General features: G+C 44.6%; 1 long non-coding RNA gene across 1 annotated transcript; it reads right to left on the bottom strand.

The window, feature by feature from the left end:
• Positions 1 to 489: 489 nt before the first annotated feature.
• Positions 490 to 18,783, bottom strand: LOC135186299 (uncharacterized). The gene is made up of 7 exons (XR_010306813.1): positions 18,650 to 18,783; positions 14,640 to 14,700; positions 14,487 to 14,555; positions 10,019 to 10,143; positions 6,904 to 6,954; positions 1,310 to 1,409; positions 490 to 662 (listed from the first exon to the last, which is right to left on the bottom strand). It is a non-coding gene; the product is annotated as an uncharacterized LOC135186299 (long non-coding RNA).
• Between the last annotated feature and the right edge of the window lie 515 nt (positions 18,784 to 19,298).

Raw genomic sequence — 19,298 nt, 5'->3', positions numbered from 1 at the left:
ATGTTGCAGGAAGAGCACATGGCCCAGATTATGTCACAAGGGGCAGCAGGAGAGAAAAGAAAACAACAAACCAAGTTTTTTAGCATGCCATCTAGTTTTTGTATTTCTGATGGATCTGTTAACTTTTGCATTAGCACAACTGTCTAAGGCTCAGGCTGACACTCTAGGCCCTGCCACTGTCTTTAAACAAACCAGCAAACAAAGCAGGGAGTCACAGGAGATGAGTTCCTTTCAAGATAGCGATGTTGAAAAGGTCAATTTCCCTGCAAAGGACTGAGGAAAATGCAGCAGGTTTGTGCTGCAGCATCAGGAGAAAATGAAACTTCACATCTGAAGACAGAGAAAGGCCAGAGACAAATGAAGGTTTGTGTCTTTTGGCAGGTCTGATCAGTTCAAAAGTGGAAGGTGTGCAATGCTTCAGAGATGCCATTTCTTTCCCACACCTCATAAATAACAGAAGTGTATTACCTAGCCATGGCTCACCTTTTCAAGATGGTTTTCCCAGCAGGATGGCTGTGAAGGATGTTTGGCAAAGTGCTCTACATCTCATGGGGCTGTAAGATGTCTTCTGCCTTGCTGAATTCACCTGTCAGGCTTCCATTCAGATTTTCAAGCTGCAAGTGCAGCAGTCCGATGATAGGACAAGCAGCCACAGGGACAAGCTGGAGGAGAGGAGGTTCCATGTGAACATAAGGAAAAACTTTTTCACTGTGAGGGTGGCAGAGCCCTGGAGCAGGCTGCTCAGAGAGGTTATGCAGTCTCCTACTCTAGAGCCATTCAAAAGTCGCCTGGATGTAGTTCCTGAGTGACCCTGCTCTAGTAGGGGGAGCTAAACTCTAGGATCTTTCGAGGCCACTTCCAGCCCCTGACATTCTGTGATTCCTGTGACCTGCAAGTGCAGGCTGTTTGATGTTTCAGCCAAAACACATCACCAGTAAATAACTAACTAGAACTAGAGAAGGTTGCTGCTGTGGGACATAGCTTTATTTAACTTTTCACCAGCAAATCTGGAGCTTACAGAACAGAGATTGATAACTGCATAGGGGAATTCTGATGCATAGATAACTTCTACCAGCTACACTCAAATGAAAGGACTTCCCTTCTGTGTTCAAAATGCAGGCAACTACAAGTGCATTATCTATTTTCCTTGTGAAAACTAATCCCAAATTAATGGAGTACTCTTAGATTTCAATTAACTAAGCTACTGGATAAAAACAATTCAGCTTCATTTACTAAATACCCCCAACCTACTCTTTGAACACCACAGCAGTTGGAAGACTTTCAAGTTGTCTAAATTTACTCCACTTACGTGCTTGCTTTTAAGCAAAACTTGAAGTACAATAGCCTTGTGAAGCCAGCAGGTGTGTTTTGTCTCATGTTCATGTGTTGCAATGGTGTGCAGAAATTCCCTAGGAGAAAAATGAGACAGGCATCAGAGCATTTGAAGTTTATCTTCACAGGCTTTCTTCAGTTGAAAAAAAAAGGGTTAAAAAGCAGAGAGTTTAATTTGCATGTTAATTTGTTGTTTTGAATTCCATAGGATGTTGGAGTAAGCAGAGACATCCTTATTAGTGCTTTGAGTCACCTAGGGTGAAGAACCTGTAGGGTTGGTCCAGCATCAATGCTGGGCAGCAAGGGTTGTTTTGAGCTGTCCTCAGGCCACAGGCAGGCAAGTTGTGGGGGTTTACTCCTGCTTAAGCATGGCAGTTTGCTCTGCTCTCCTTTTGCTAGCAGTTAGCCCTGGGATCCCTGTGTTGCTCTCTTGTCCCATCTCTGCCACGGTGCTAATTTTGGCCATGGAGAACCAATGGTGGCCCTGTGCCCCAGCAGTAGCAACTGCCTGTGTGACACCACAGCTGGGTGTCAGCTCACAGCCCATCATCACTGGGCAGTAAAATGATGTGCTAAGCTTAAACCTCATACTGGGGAGGAGTGGGGAAGCAGGTACATACCAAAGAAAGCAGCATAGTTCAGTGCTTCCCCAGCTATGGCTGGGGAGTATCATCTTTCCTCTCCCTACATCCAGATTTGGAGATTGGGGCTGCCCAGCGCAGGCAAAAGATATCAGTAGCACCCAGAACATCCCTTTTGCTGCAGTTCATAGTGTGAGCTTGGCATCCCTCCCAGTTTCAGATCCACTGGGAGTATAGACTTGGAAGAGGAACAAAGTACTTAGGGCAAAAGGGGGAGTTCTGTCTATGAAGGTGGAGAAGGAACTGGTTTAAGTATACATGTTTCACTTAGTATGCACCAGGTCATTTGCCACAGCTCAGCCGATGGGCAGTAACTGCTTGAATCACAGAATCAACCAGGTTGGAAGAGACCTCCAAGATCGTCTAGTCCAACCTAGCACCCAGCCCTAGCCAGTCAACTAGACCATGGCACCAAGTGCCTCATCCAGGCTTTTCTTGAACACCCCCAGGGATGGTGACTCCACCACCTCCCTGGGCAGCCCATTCCAATGGCAAATCTCTCTCTTTTTTCCTCTATGTATCAATAGAGAGCCAGAGCTTACACCGTGTGGTACTGCAGGTAGATAGTTATGAGCCAGTTTAAACATAATCCCATGTATTCTTTACTTGTTTGCTTCTGAAGGCTCTAAAGTAGCATTAAATATTTTTTGCTTTGAAAATTCTAACGGAAATTTTAAGCAGCCTTAAATAACAGGACCTGCCACAGGAGTTAAATGAGCTCTCAAGGGTACACCTAGGAACTCCATCAGTCCAGTCAAGGAACTTAACTCTTAACAGGTTCTTACAGAGACTAATACTTGAAAGATGTCTAAAGCAAGTTACAGAATCATAGAATCAACCAGGTTGGAAGAGAGCTCCAAGCTCATCCAGTCCAACCTAGCACCCAGCCCTAGCCAACCAACCAGACCATGGGACTAAGTGCCTCATCCAGGCTTTTCCTGAACACCTCCAAGGATGGCAGCCCATTCCAATGCCAACCACCCTCTCTGGGAAGAACTCCCTCCCAACATCCAGCCTATATCGCTCCTGGCACAACTTAAGACTGTGTCCTACAAGAGACCAACACAATAGTTGTGTCTTGCTTAAAAGGGACCTGTGAGTTAGTAGCTCATTTCCCTGCTTCTGCCAATGACAAGGAAAAGAGGAGATGATTTGGGACCTCGCTCCTGCAAGAACTGACACACACAAAACATTGCAACACTTGAGCCACAAAATCACTTTGCCAGAAGATGGGGCAGTGAGGTGCACTCTATGCTCTGTGAGGGGCAGAGGAGAGTATCTGCTGTGTTTCCACAATCCTTGGGCATTTGCAAAGCTTTAGGAAATTTTACTGCAAATTAAATAAAGATTGCTTCAGTCATTACTGAAACGTCCAGGAACAAGCACTGCTGCTGGGGTAAAGGGCAAATACCTTTTAGCAATGCACAACACAAGAGCTTAGGAGAAAAATGAGGAATATCTTTTCTAACAGAAACTAGTGAAGAATTTTTAAGCAGGTGGAATTCAATTATCCAATTGAAATTAAGCCATGACATTGCAGCTTTCACCTCTGCTCTTGAAAAAAAAAAGTGCCATGAGATCTGTTAAATAGCTGCAGGTAGCCAGGACCTCACTTTTATATCTTATTCAGAAGCATGGTGGGAAGGGATGTCAACTCAGCAGTTAAAAATCCCATTTGGTTTACATGTAGCTTGGGAACATTCAAAAAATTTCTCCTTTTATTGGTATGTTCTTAATACTCAGGGTGCAGGTGCAAAATAGATAAATGGTCTCTCTGCACAAGAGAAAACAAAAATCACACTGGTAAGAAGAATGCAAAGATCCCAAAATATTTGTGTGCTAAAATATATCTAAAACGCACAAGGGATAAGGAAAAAAATAAAGCAATTGGAAACTTTGGTGAATATTCACTCACAGTGGCCTGACCAATTAGTGCTTTCAGCTTCAGGTTTTATCTATGCTCTGAAAGACTTTCTTGCTCCTGTAATAACAAAGAGTGGGAAGTTGAGCACTCATAGTATGGAGTTGCAATCTCCTCATTAACTCTGCTCACCTCTACTTGCATCTTAAAATATTAATGCCATCAGCACCAGGAATAGCCATAAATTAATGTAGCATATAGCACAAATAGACTGGAACACCTTCAGGAGCTGCAGGCTTACTTCATAAAAAGATATGCATAGCCTTCCCTCTTGCTTTGATCTTAACTGCAAGCCTAAGCTTGGTGTTCTGAAGCACTGCTTGCTCCTGAGACTTGAAGATTGATGCTCCCTCCAGCTACTGTAACCTGTCTGTCCAGCTTGTAAGATGGGTCAGTCACTTCACACCTTGATACAACTCAGGATCTGGCATGCAAACTAATCATAGAATCACAGAATCAACCAGGCTGGAAGAGACCTCCAAAATCATTCAGTCCAACCTATCACCCAGCCCTAGCCAATCAACAAGACCATGGCACTAAGTACCCCCACCAGGCTTTTCTTGAACACCTCCAGGGACAGCAACTCCACCACCTCCCTGGGCAGCCCATTCCCATGCCAATCACTCTCTCTGCCAACAATTTCCTAACAACATCCAGCCTAGACCTCCCGCAGCACAGCTTGAAATTGTGTCCCCTTGTTCTGTCGCTGGTTGCCTGGGAGAAGAGCCCAACCCCACCTGGCTACAACCTCCCTTCAAGTAGTTGTAGACTGCAATGAAGTCACCCACGAGCCTCCTCTTCTCCAGGCTAAACAACCCCAGAAACGTTTTTACCTTACCTGTTTTAAGCACTGTATAAAAATTTGCTAATTCCAGTTTACAGTGTCTATGACCAATGCTCAAAAAGCAGACCAAAGCTCTCTCCCACCTTCAATCCCCTGAGCCTACTGGGTGTAAAAGTTTTGTAAGTGAAAATACAGATTTTCAGTCCCTCCTTGCTCTTAGAAGTTGGAATAAACTAAAAGTGATCATAGAAGCTTTCCTAACGTTTGCTGAGGAGGCAAGATCACACCAGTGAAACAAATCAGTGGTCTCCATTAATCTCCTACGCTACTCTATGCTTTACCATGGCTTCTGCTTCACTAATCCTTCTGTTCCCAGAGGTGATGACTCAGCCAGGTTTGCTTTCTTTTTGAAGAACTCTTCTCCTTCTGACTAACCAAGCATCAGATTCCTGTTCCAACCTTTATACAGTGTGCACAGGAAATCTCACCCCATTCTCAGCAGAAATAGCTCCGTGAATGTAATAAATCCACCTGCATTGGCATTACAGCTCAGCTCTGGAGCTCACATGGAAGCAAAGATCTCAGTTTACTTTCTTCACTGTGGATTTCTCTCTCTAGAGCTCAGCCTCAGAGCACACAACTTTTATTTCCTTTTGGATGTAACGAAACTGGAAGGTGTGAGGTGTGCTCCACACAGAGTGCTTAGCTCCTAAATACTTGTCATTATTTTCCTGGAGTTTCTTCCAGGCAGATAACACAGGAGTGATCTTTCAATTTCATTACTGCTTTTAACTCTGACAGATTTAAGTTTTTATTGTCTGATATTGCAAGGAAAATAATCTGCAATTGGTTTACTCTCAAAATGAACATCGTTCTAGTTTCTCTTCAGCCTACACTCTCCTTTGTACCTCACAGCATGTTTGCATGATGAAAAAAAAATGCATTTGAAATGAAATCAAGTCCTCCTAAATGAAATCTCTCTGGAATAAGAGTGGCAAACTCATGTGGTGATTATTGCCATGAAGCTGCACTCCACAAGAAACAAAGAGTGGGGATTTGTGTGTGTATACAGGCACATATTTCAGACAGTAACTTTTTGAACAGAGTAGAAATGCCTGCAAGAAACCTTCTAGCATTGTTGTCTTAGTGCCTACAACAAACCTTCTAGCCTTGTCTTCTTATCCAGAGAGCAAGAATCCTGTTAGCAGGATTCTGTGCATTTTTGAACCTCTGAGTAAGTTTTCTGGTGAGTTTTGTTGTTAATAAACAGTTTTCGTGGTTATTAACAGTTATCACCTGGATATCAAAATGAAGATCACCCAGCCCCATCCAATCAACCAGACCATGGCACTATGTGAGGGACTGGAGCACAGCTCCACTATCAACCAGGACATTTTTCTATTCAAAATAATGACACAGAGGTGTAAAAAACAACCCCATGCTCTAGGGACTTTAAATAGAACTGGCAGTCACACAAGTCAAGCACCAAGCAATGCTTGATTTCCAGCCCACCTACCTAGTTGGGGTCTGGAATGAAAACAAAATTATTTCTTGTCTCCAAAAGGACCAAAAAGCATGGAATTGGGCAAAGTGAAACTTACCACAGGATTTTCTAGCTCCCCTCACTTTACCTTCAGCTGTTTCTAGTTGCAAAGAGCTTAACTGAGACAGAGCTGCACTGCACAGAAACTGAATTTTGAATTATCTTTCATATTCAGGTGGACTTGGCTAGATTGGTATACCAAGACAGTAATAGCTCTAGCAACAGAAGCCATATTGCAACCTCACAGCTTAGCCTAACAGATGCCCTGTGCCTTAGAGCTGCAAAATAGCATCAGGTCACCTGAATGTTTGACCACGTACTCTTTGGAATATCACTGTGCACTTATTCTGGGAAGTAATATATTCCAGTCTTGCATCTTTCCATTGAACTCTTTCTGCCTTCTCATCCAAGAGCTCCTCTGCTTTGGCTGTGGTGATGATTCGATTGGGTTTGAAGCAATAAATGAACCTTTAGGGGATGATAAGATCTCTCAGCATCAGCAGTTAGAAGAGCCAAGCCCAAACAAATTGAATCCCTTCCTAAAATTACTAAGTGCCACTTGAGTTCAGTCATAATTCCTGGACTCAACACATATTGTCATTAAGTGCTTTTAACAGGCACTGCTGCCTCTCTGGAAGGGGAAAGCAGAACAGTTATTGAAGAGAAATAGAAATATGCCTACCTCTGTAGTGGGGCACAAATCTTCAGTGACACATACAGAGAGACCAAAAATCTGGGGAAGGATAGAGTGAAAAAGGTGAAAGTTGGTTACAAATCAAACTCAAAGGCTTTGTTCTTCACATGCCAGGTGGGATAGCTGTGACACCTCTTGCCAGTGGGGGCTGGGACTGCCATGATAACAGGACAGATGTCAATTCAACAGTCACTAAACACATCAGAAACCACAGCTAACCCAGCAGGTTCCTGGAGAGGAAGCCAGTTGGCTGCTGCAAGATCAGTGAAGGAGTTTCCCTTTTTCTGTGCTTTCTTGCAATTCCCTGAGCCCTTTGCCATGGTAAGAGTAGCCTCCATTGGTCTCACAAATAGCTACCATGTCCAACTCATCCCTGTGTTCTCAGTCTTCCATACAAAATCATGCACAAGCTGCCTAATGACTCCATTAAAAATGCCACTAAATAGTCACTGAAAACCATCAAATGAAGCACATTCCACCCTTCAAAGCCACTTGCAATTACACAGCACTCTGTATGCTTCCAGACTGCAAAGAAATCAATCACCTTCCAATGGTTGCTCCTAATGACCACTTACAAAATGAGGTGTTTAAAGCACACTCTCCCTTCAAAGTCCAGCCCCTTGGAGGAAGCCAAAGGTGGAGTAATATCTAGTTTAGGAGAAGTGGCTAATTTAGCTGAGGAACTAAAAGACTGCTTATTGACAATATGAGAGACAAGTAAGGGCCATAAGATTTAATGGTGGTATTACTGCTCTGATCCCTGGTGCTCAAAGCAGTAATCCTGCAGTTTTAAAATTCAAGTGCTTGACAGAAACTCTGAAAGCTCAAGTGGACTGTAAAGCACAATTGGTAAAAGTAGATCTTTAATTAGACAACAGCTTTACAGGAAATTTCTTTTCTGAATATTAAGGAGCTTTGAAAAACTTTCACAAGTTGTTTGTAAAAGGCAGACAGCTCAGGGTGTTTTCTCCTGGGAAATCCCATGGGAGGGGAAAAATGGTGTGTCTCTTTAAACAGTCATATAGCACCTGCACATCTACCACACACATGGAATCGTTTAGCTTGGAAGGGACCTCAAAGTTCAGCAGTTCCAACCCCCTGCCATAGGCAGGGACACCTCCCACTAGGACAGGTCACTCAAGGCCTCATCCAACCTGGCCTTGAACACCTCCAGAGAGGGAGCAGCCACAACCTCCCTGGGCAACCTGTGCCAGTGTCTCACCACCCTCACTGCAAAGAACCCTTTCCTAACATCTGGTTTGAATCTCCTCTTTGCCAGATTAAACCCATCGCTCCTCATCCTGTCATTACAAGACCTTGTCAATAGTCCCTCCACAGCCTTCCTGTAGCCCCCTTCAGATACTGGAAGGCCACTCCAAGGTCTCCTCCAAGCCTTCTCTTCTCCAGCCTGCACAGCCCCAACTCTCTCAGCCTGTCCTCAGAGCAGAGCTGCTGCAGCTCTCTCAGCATCTTGGTGGCCTCCTCTGCACTGGTTCCAACATTTCCATGTCCTTCTTGTACTGGGGGCTCCAGAACTGCAGCCAGGACTGCAGGTGGGGTCTGAGGAGAGCAGAGCCAAGGGGCAGAATCCCCTCCCTTGCCCTGCTGCCCACACTACCCTTGCTGCAGCCCAGCACAGGGTTGCTGTCCAGGCTGCACTCACGCTGCAGGTTCATGTTGAGCTTTTCATCACTCCAGACCCCCAGGGCCTGTTCCTCAGGGCTGCTCTCAGCCATTCCACACCTAGCCTGGAGTTGTGCTTGGGATTGCTCCCACTCAGGTGCAGGACCTTACACTTGGCCCTGTTGAATGTCCTGAGGTTGGCCTGGGCACACCTCTCCAGCCTGTTCACGTCCCTCTGGATGAATCCCTGCCCTCTAGCAAGTTGACTGTGCCACACAGCTTGGTCACCTGCATACTTGCTGAGGGTGCACTCAATTCCTCTGTCCATATCACTGACAAAGATGTTAAACAGCACTTACAAGCTCACTGAATTAAAGACTCAGGACATGTGGACACAGTGGGTTGAGAGTAGCTCTGATGAAAGAGACTTGGGTGTGTCGATGGATGGGAAGCTCATCATGAGCCGGCAGTGTGCTCATGGATCACAGAAGGCAAATTGTGTCCTGGGCTGCATCAAGAGGAGTGTGGCCAGCAGGGCAAGAGAGGAGACTCTGCCTCTTCACTCTGTTCTGGTGAGACTCCCACCTCAAATACTGTCTCCAGTTCTGGCGTCCCCAGCATAAGAACAGAGAGCTGTTGACTAAGTTCAGAGAAGGGCACAAAGATGATCCAAGGGCTGAAGCACCTCTGCTGTGAGGATAGGCTGAGGGAGCTGGAGGTGTTCAACCTAGAGAAGACTCTGGAGAGACCTTAGAGCTGCCTTCCAATACATGAAAGCATCCTACAGGAAGGCTGGAGTGGGATTTTTCACAAGGGTGAACAAGGGAGAATGGTTTGAAGATGAGGGAGAGAGGAGGATTAGACAGGATCTTAGGAAGAAGTTGTTCAGTACAAGGGTGGTGAGACTGGAATAAGCTGCCCAGGGAGGTTGTGGATGCCTCCTCTCTGGGGGTGTTCACTGCCAGGCTGCTTGAGGCTTTGAGCAGCTGAGTCTAGTTGAGAGGTTGGAGGAGATGATCTCTGAGCTCCCTTCCAGCCTAAGCCATTCTGTGTTTCTATGACATGCACTAAAAGTGACATTGGTCAAAAATCCCCCCTGACCCGGAGCACCTGTAATACATGGAACACAGTGTTACAATTTGTCATTTAAAGGTTAACTGTGTGTTTTTTTTTGTCATTTCACATCTCAGCTTTTTCCTTCTCTGACTCAGTGTTTGAGCCCAGCACACTGCTTTTCACGTGTCATTTCAGGCACCCTGTACCTCTCCCTTGCCTCACATTGCTCAGCACTCTCCCATCTGCTCACGATTCATTGCATGGGATAAACCTGCCCAAACACTGAGAATTGGCAGCCAAACCCAAGTGGTGGTAAACACTCCAGATACAGTTATGTTCCAGACAAAAATAACTTGTTCCAGACATATATATCAGCTTTCACCCTTCCCATCCCCATTGTGTTCTCAGGATTATTTTAAATTACTTGCTGGTTTCTTGAATCCTTGATGAAGGACAATTTATTTCTGGCCAGGTGAACAATCATCAGTTGGATTAACTTAAAGGGATTTGCTGGTTTTCTCCCATGGCCAAGGGAAGCTGACTTGTTTCCTGAAGAGAAAAAAAAGGATGACTGTTAAAACAAGCTAGAGCTCTGTTGGAAGAGTCACGAGCTACTGCGCACAGGGGTCTGCATTTCATCCAACATACTAAATGAAACGTTCAGAGAAGCTTCAGGCTTGGTTTTCTGCAGCACTATGCATTGCTGCTGAAGAAACAGCAATATTTCCTCTGAAGGAAAAAGGAGATATTTAATTTACCCAACACTCCCTAGTTTCCACGCATGCACACACCCTCCCCACTCCCCCAAGTCCACTCATTTAAAATCTTCCTCGTTGTGAACTTGAACATCAACCCAAAAGTTATAACCCTGATTTCCTGAAGCTAATCTGCAGTTGGGAAATGAGCAATGCATTATTGGATTTCATGTATCCCATTTTTCCCTGCTAGAAATGCTATCTGCTAGAAAAGTTGTAAATAATACCAGCAGCAAGGGAAAATAAAGATAAACTCCACAAGCTGAGCTTTCACTTTGCTATATGACCAGTGCTGTGTGTCTGCCAGAGAACTGCATGCCCAAGTTATTAATTGCTCTTCTTAGCAAGGAGAGATAGAAATAGAGAAGTAGAAATGTTCCTGTTATCTGCTTCTTGGTTTATTATCCTTTTCTCTACTGGTCTGTACTAATAATTGTTATTTATCTCAGGTGGCATAACCTGTAACCAGTACAAGCTTTTATCCCATAACAACCAAACTGCCCCTTCTTCCTTTCTTTGTTTGCTAGGTCTCTGGTTTATACTTATTAAATATCATCTCATCTTCTTTTCTCCTCTTTCTTGCTGTGCACCAAGCAACATCTGAAGGGGACTTCCAGAAAGGCTGGGGAAGGACTGTTTACAAGGAAGTGTAGCAATAAGATGAGGAGCTTTGAGAGCAGGGTAAATTTAGGCTGGGTATAAGGAAGAAGTTCTTTACAATGAGAGTGGCAAAGCACTGGAACAGGCTGCCCATGGATGTAGTGAAGGCCCTGTTCCTGGAGACATTCAAGATCAGACTCAGTGTGGCCTTGGGCAGGCCAATGGCTGAACAGGTCCCATTTGGACATGTCTGCTGAGTGCAAGGGGATTAGACAAGATGACCCTTGTGGGTCCCTTCCCACCTAACACAATCTGTGAAGCTGAGAAATGGAGACATCTCCTCTGTAGCTTTCACTTTTTTTCTTTGCCCTCTAACTTTTGGTAAATTAACTCCCAGGAAGCCACTGGGGTTTAGGTGTATGCAAAAAAGCAATCTCCTTACTGCAATCTGTTTGTAAGCTGCTATCACTTTAGCATCAGCATCTTTCAGTGCCTAAAATGCATTTGTCAGCTGGCTTGATGCAGGGCCAGAGTAACTCATGATACAGTCAGACAAAGCAATGCCTCAGAAAGAAATGGCAGGCTATTTCTGGAAATGAACTTCTCAGACTACCTGAGGGGGCATTGTGGTACCTGGAAAGTCTTCAATGCTTTTCACAGCAGCACTGGCTATAGTCATCAAAAGCATGCATCAACTGTGGTTGTATCTATGGCTTTCTTGCTCCTACCCTGAACAGTTTGTCTTTTTAGCTCAGCTTTTTGCAGGTACTTGCCTGTATTAACTGCAGCTTTATGCTTTTCTTTCAAATTGCCATTCAGTCTGGCAAGCAACATGCTGATTCCTAGCTCAGGTTAAATTGCAAATCTCCAGGTTGCAATACCCTTCAGTAGATGTTACGTGACAATTGTCATGAGGATCCGTTCATTCTCAGCCACATCATTTTGTAACAATGCTCCCTTTTACCCTGATTTAACAGAAGTTATCATCTCCTCCATCTCTTCTTCTCAGAACTGATCAGCAGTTCAGTTTATTAGTCCAACAGATTTTTATGATGCTGTGTATGTAGCAGTGCCACTAGTGTTTGTTCTCTACTCATCACAGAGCATGATGCAACAGTTATCATCCTCCATCCTTTTCTGCACAACCCACTTTAGCTCGGAGGTGTGCTACTGCAGATAGCCCCAGTGTCTCTCTCTGACCATCTCTATAGAGACTGCCTTGGTGATCCAGAAAGCACTTCCTATCTTTTGTAGCAGAGCAGTAGAGAAACATTCAGTACTGTCCTTCATCTGCAGAAACACAGCTCGGTTCATTTGCTTGGATCCCATCCATTCAGCTTCAACCTTTGTTAACTGCAGGAAGTTGTAGCAAATACATTTGAACTAGAAGGAGTTTATCAGCAGAACATTTCCTTTTTCTTCCTCAATAAAGACAATACCAGCTGCAGCTGTTTCTTGATACACAGGATACTTTGTAGGAACAGAATAAAACTGACTGCAGCAGAAACATTTTCAACAAGCTTTCACACACCCAGGAGTGGTTTTGTCCTAGACCATGGGACTCCTTGAAATCCACATATCCATCTGCCTCCACTGCCTTGAGACTTATACACTGCGCCATTAGCAGTTGACTCTGCTGAGGGTGTGAGTATCTGGTGCAAGACTGGCAGAACTCACAGTGTCTGGCTCTCTAGGGCCTCAATCCTGGATTTTTCACCCACAGAACTATACCTCTGCAGGTACATTGTAAAAGAAACCTGTGCAAACTGTGGCTGTTTTGTTTGTTTTCCTTCTAATCAAGAAATAATATGCATAGGGTTATTTTTTTCTTTAAATGCTCATTAAGTTGAAAATCATGATGAATGGCAGATTGTTTAACCTGGAGAAGAGTAGGCTCAGGGGAGACCTTATTTCTGTCTACAACTACCTGAGGGGTGGTTGTGGCCAGGAGGAGGTTGCTCTTTTCTCTCAGGTGGCCAGCACCAGAACAAGAGGACACAGCCTCAGGCTGCACCAGGGGAGATTTAGGCTGGAGGTGAGGAGAAAGTTCTTCACTGAGAGAGTCATTGGACACTGGAATGGGCTGCCCGGGGAGGTGGTGGAGTCGCCATCCCTGGAGCTGTTCAAGGCAAGATTGGATGTGGCACTTGGTGCCATGGTCTGGCCTTGAGCTCTGTGGTAAAGGGTTGGACTTGATGATCTATGAGGTCTCTTCCAGCCTTGGTGATACTGTGACACTGTGATCTCTGCCTCTCTGAAGTCAGTCTTACACTCTGCTGCCACTTTACCCAGGAGCATTGACTCACCCCAGGGTTACAGACACAGATTACTATTGCAGACACTTTTTGCTCCATCGTGCTTTCTGCACGTGGAAACAAAAGCAGTCTATGTATTACAAAGAAAGAAAGAGACAAAAAAGAACAAAAGAACATCCACACTCTGCATATGGAAGAAACAATACCTGCCTTTTAAATCTAGTTTTGACTTTTCGGTGCCATCAAGGTGGAGAAAATCGTATATGAGCCACCCCCTGAGGTCCAATGCATGCTTATTCCACCTCAGGGATGTGGATATTCAGCTTCACCAGAGTTAGAGTGTTACACAATGTTTAACTCAAAATCAGAGCTGCTCTGCTAATTCAAAAAGTCCTTCACGAAGAAAAATGTGGGTTTGAGTTTTGACAAGCGTAGAAAATCCCATCTGCTGAAATGAAGGTTTGGATTACCTGGAAAGAGGTCTTAAAATGGAAAACTAACTCCATCTACAAGAAGATCTGTTCTGTCCAGCACAGAGCAGACATTACCTTCAAACTGAACTACTGCAATTAAAATGATGACACTTTTAATTGATACTTATGTCACAATAATTATGCATAACAGGGCCACAGAAGTTAATAAATACATTTTAATAGCCCGTGGCAATTTCTCATCATACATCTGACAGCAGCTAACAGATGTGTCAAGAAATTTCCTTCTGCATAAAGAGCTTCACTGGGAAGAGCTGCTGAGTATGTCACTGCACCATTAATTGCTTCTCTTCCCCTCGTTCTGAAACACCCTCTAGGTCTAAAAACTACTGGCTAATGAATTGCAGGTGCAACAGGTTGAGAGCCTTTCAGATTGTTCAGTTGAAGGGCTAGGGAGGAAGTAGCCTCCATGTATTGATGTTATCCTGAGGACAAAAGTTGCCAAAACTGCACGTGCAGTGCCTTCAGCCCCTGTCTGGTGCCATAGGAAATCATCTTCTCCATCAGACAGCAGCAGCAGGTCCAGTTCATGTGGTGAGTGCAGAGTCTTGCTACTACACCAACTGTCGAGCTGGCCACAGAAATTACAGGGGAGTTTTACCCCTGGAAGCAAACTGAACAAATTAAGACAGATCTTTTCAGAGCACAGCTACAATTTAGCTGACAGATTTCCTCAGGACAAAAAAGTGTTTCCAGCTAAGTGGAAGTCTGTGGAGCTCACTGGGGCTCTGAGCATCTTCAAGTATTGAGTTGTAGGACTGGGGTAAAAAAAAAACTGCTCATGGACTCACCACAGGTTACTTCAGCATCCCCTCTGCCATAAACTCAGCAGACATCCAGCATGGTGAATGTTGTCAGCTCTGATGAGACAAAAGCCAAAGGTGGAGCAATTCTATAGACTTCTAATTTTAAGAAACCACTATGGGACCATCAGGCAAGCACACCTGGGATATTTTGCTGCTGTATTTGATGCAATCCTTCAATACTCCTTAGTGATGAGTTTTCCTGTTGGAGTAAACAAGAAAAGTTGGCAGAAAGACTTTGTTCCAGCAAAATAAATAAACAAATCATTTTAATTTCAAATTAAACCCAAAGTTTTAAAGCAACAGAGTTTCAAGGGAGAGCCAGAACAGACTGGAATCAAGTTTTAATCTGAACTCCTTCCCTGCTCCATGTGGAATTTGAGGCTACCAGCAAATTTTCCACAATGTTTTTTTTTTTGATGTTCTTTTATTTTCCAGAACCTGTGTTTTCAAAGAGAAATCCTGGTCCCACCACATCACAACACTAAGGATGCATAATTTATTTGTGTTCTACTTCTTAGGCAAAAGGACTATTACAAATAGTCTCCTACAAGAGTTGGGGCTCTTCAGCCTGGAGAAGAGAAGGCTTTGAGGAGAACTTGTAGTAGCCTTCCAGTATCTGAAGGGGGCCTACAAGAGGGCTGGGGAGGGACTATTGACAAGGTCTGGTAATGCCAGGACAAGGGGTAGTGGGTTTAAACTGGCAGAGGGAAGATTTAAACTGGATGTTAGGAAGTTCTTTCCAGTGAGGGTGGTGAGACACTGGCACAGGTTGCCCAGAGAGGTTGTGGCTGCTCCCTCCATGGAGGTGTTCAGGTTGGATGAGGCCTTGAGCAACCTGTTCTAGTGAAAGATTTCCCTGCCTGTGGCAGGGGGCTGGAACTGGATGAGCCTTGAGATCCCTTCCAATCTAAACCATTTTATGATTCTATGAAATTCAAGTCACAAGCATTGAAAGGTGATAAGGTTGAATGAAAGACAGAGACAGCAGGAGAAGAGTTAAAGCAGACAGCAGTTAAATTTAAAGCTGCAAATGACATAATAAATCCATAGTGTATACTGCAAAGAGATCAACATTCTCATCATATGCAGTTTGGGTTTAGGATTTGTGTTAAGTGCAGTGCCTGAAGCAAGAAAAGAAACAAAGGCATGCAGAGGTCTTTTGAAAAGCTGCTGAGCTGGCAGCAGCATTCTGGATTTCATCAGATGTAGTAAAACAATTGGAATGGCCACAATCACCACTCAGTCAAGAATTTTCCAGCATCACTTTAAACAAAGACAAATCATAGTAAAATTCAGGTTGATCATCAAGTCCAACCATCAACCCAACACCACCATGCCCACTAAACTGTGTCCTGAAGTGCCATGTCTTTGAACACCTACAGAGGTGGGGACTTCACCACCTCCCTGGGCAACCTGTGCCAGTGTTCCACCATTCTCATAGCAAAGAACTTCTTCATAACAGCCAATCTAAATCTACCCTTCTCTAGTTTAAAACCATTGCCCCTTGTCCTAATGCTGCATGCTCTTTTATACAGCTTTTTTGTAGATCCTCTTCAGGTACTTTTGGTACTTTAGGACAGCCAAAGAACCACCAAATAGGACCAAGAGTAACAATTAAAGGCTTAAAGTTCTGAATTAATTTTTTGGGGGGAGGGAGACTTGGCTCAGTCTCTGCTTCCCTCTACCTCTTTGGGGTTTTTTGCTGTATTTTTAAAGCAGTTTGCTTCATTTCAGTGATGTCTAATTTTTCATCTTTCGAGCATGATCTCACTTAACACTGTTACCTATTTAATTAAACTCTTTGTTTTTCATGGTTGAGGTCCTTGATCAATTGCTTTACATCCTGCCTTGTCCAAGAATGAAATATAGTCCATAAATATGTACTGGATTATTTGTCTTCTTTAGAGGCACTCTGGAAGTCCTGGAGAAATGCTCTATTTAGTGAGCTTCCTGATGATATTTCATACTTTCTGCATATTTAACAGTCTATATTGCTAACCAGCAGGTACATGCAGAATTAACTCCTCTTTTTCCTGATTACTGAATTATCTTTATAGGTTTTCCCACTCACAGAGAGAATAAGTCTACAATTAGTTTTGTGCCCTTGGCACAACCTGAGGCAATTTCCTCTTGTTCCATCAGTTGAACAGTCTGATTCCCATCTCTCTACCATCTTCTTTCAGGGAGTTGTAGAGAGCAATGAGGTCTCTCCTCAGCCTCCTCTACTCCAGACTAAACAATCCCAGCTCCCTCAGATGCTCCTTATAAGACTTGTTCTCTACAATCTTCACTAACTTCATGCCCCTTCTTTGGACATACTCTAGTGCCTCAATGCCCTTCATGTAGTGGGGGGCCCAAACTTAATCCAGTCTCTGAGATGTGTCCTCACCAGTGCTGAGTAGAGGGGTAAGATCACTTCCCTGTTCCTGCTGGTCACACCATTCCTGGTAGAGGGAGGGTGCCACTGACCCTTTTGGCCACCTGGGCACACACTCCCTCTGCTGGTCACACCATTCCTGGTAGAGGGAGGGTGCCACTGACCCTTTTGGCCACCTGGGCACACACTCCCTCTGCTGGTCACACCATTCCTGGTAGAGGGAGGGTGAGACTGACCCTTTTGGCCACCTGGGCACACACTCCCTCTGCTGGTCACACCATTCCTGGTAGAGGGAGGGTGCCACTGACCCTTTTGGCCACCTGGGCACACACTGCCTTATGTTCAGCTGGCTGAACATCAGCACCCTCAAGTCTCCCTCTGCTGAACAGCTCTCCAGCCACTGCCAAGCCTGTGGTGGTGATGGGAGCTGCTGTGGCCAAAGTGCAGAACCTGGCATTTGGCATAACTGAAACTTGTACAGTTGCTCTTAGTTCGTTGATCCAGTCTGTCCAGGGCTCTCTGCAGAGCCTCCCTACCCTCTAGCAGATCAACACTTCCATACAGCTTGGTATTGGCTGCAAACTTATGAAGGCTGCACTCCATACCCTCACCCAGACCACTAGGAAAGATGTTAAAGGAAGAGAGAAGAGCACTTCACTATGGCTCTTGTTTAAGAAAATCTTGTTATTGGCAATGCAAAATAAGGCTCCTGCTTTTTTTGCTCCCAGCACAGGATAAGACACAACACATTTGTGCACTCTACCATTTGTGTGCCTTAAGAATACACTACTAATATTAAAAGAAAACTTATTTTCACTAACTGACACACATTGACACAGGTGGTGAACATATTTCTCTCAGTTCAGTGGTCTCACCATGCAAGTTGGGGCTTGCTGTCAAAGCCTAGTTTCACTCACAGGCTAACGAAGCTTCACCTCTCCTGCAACACACTCCAACATGCTTATCTGTGCATGCAAATAACCCTTAGAGTCCAGCAGTCAGCACTGTTTCACTGCAATCAAAAATGATAGTGCAAATACAAGATTATGATTTCAAGGTCAGAAAGAGCAGGAAGGGGACTTGAACTTGCTATAGTCTTATAAAAAAAAAAAAGGAAAAAGGGAAAGGAAAAGGAGAAAAAGGAGAAAAACAGAAAGGGAGCAAGGAAAGAGAAAGGGAGCAAGGAAAGAGAAAGGGAGCAAGGAAAGAGAAAGGGAGCAAGGAAAGAGAAAGGGAGCAAGGAAAGAGAAAGGGAGCAAGGAAAGAGAAAGGGAGCAAGGAAAGAGAAAGGGAGCAAGGAAAGAGAAAGGGAGCAAGGAAAGAGAAAGGGAGCAAGGAAAGAGAAAGGGAGCAAGGAAAGAGAAAGGGAGCAAGGAAAGAGAAAGGGAGCAAGGAAAGAGAAAGGGAGCAAGGAAAGAGAAAGGAGAGCAAAGGAAGAGAAAGGGAGCAAGGAAAGAGAAAGGAGAGCAAAGGAAGAGAAAGGAGAGCAAAGGAAGAGAAAGGAGAGCAAAGGAAGAGAAAGGAGAGCAAAGGAAGAGAAAGGAGAGCAAAGGAAGAGAAAGGAGAGCAAAGGAAGAGAAAGGAGAGCAAAGGAAGAGAAAGGAGAGCAAAGGAAGAGAAAGGAGAGCAAAGGAAGAGAAAGGAGAGCAAAGGAAGAGAAAGGAGAGCAAAGGAAGAGAAAGGAGAGCAAAGGGAGAGAAATAGAGGGAGGAGTGGAAACCTGGGGAGAATGTAAAACAAGCTGTCTCTGACAGTAATGCTTCTGAGTTACCTGGGAAGCACTGGTCTGGTTCCCATGTATGCCTTATCATGCCAAGCCAGGCTGCAGAAGGAACAGTCCACAAAGAGCTTTGGAGGGATTATTTTCTTTTGTTTTACTCCACTTCTTTCCTCCAGGCCTTTCTGGTAGCTCTTATCAGGACATGCTGCATATGAGATAAGTAATTTTTCACACAGAAAGGTAATGTGCCACAGGCTAGCAGCCCCAAAAACTTTAACACAGCCAGAGGTTAGGATGCTGGAGAGAAGGAAGGGCTGGCAAGCACCATGAAGGCTTCCAAAACCAGTATAGCTCTGCCAACACACTTGAGCACTTCCCCAAATAAACCTTTTCAATCCTGCTCCCCCACAGACCCACAGTGACCAACTGCAGCGAGCTGCTGGCAATACCAGAGTGGATGCCAGCACAGGAGCTGGCACAAGCACCACAGCCTTAGTCATCTGTGGCCTCATTAGCGTCTGTACCTGCATCACCTACGGAAGAGATTTCTACAGCAGGCTCTTCTTCCCTGCTGTGCACAGCCACACTTGCAGCCCTCTCAATTACAGGTGAAAGAAACAATCACAGAAGCACCCCCTCGGACTGGCCATTTTCCACAGTTCAGCTGGTGGCAAATAGAGCAGCTGCTGGTAGCTCATAA

The sequence above is a fragment of the Pogoniulus pusillus genome, chromosome 24 (genome assembly GCF_015220805.1).
Source record: "Pogoniulus pusillus isolate bPogPus1 chromosome 24, bPogPus1.pri, whole genome shotgun sequence".
NCBI lineage: Eukaryota > Metazoa > Chordata > Aves > Piciformes > Lybiidae > Pogoniulus > Pogoniulus pusillus.
The sequence above is the reverse complement of the archived record's forward strand: the minus strand, read 5'-3'. Positions and strand labels throughout refer to the sequence as shown.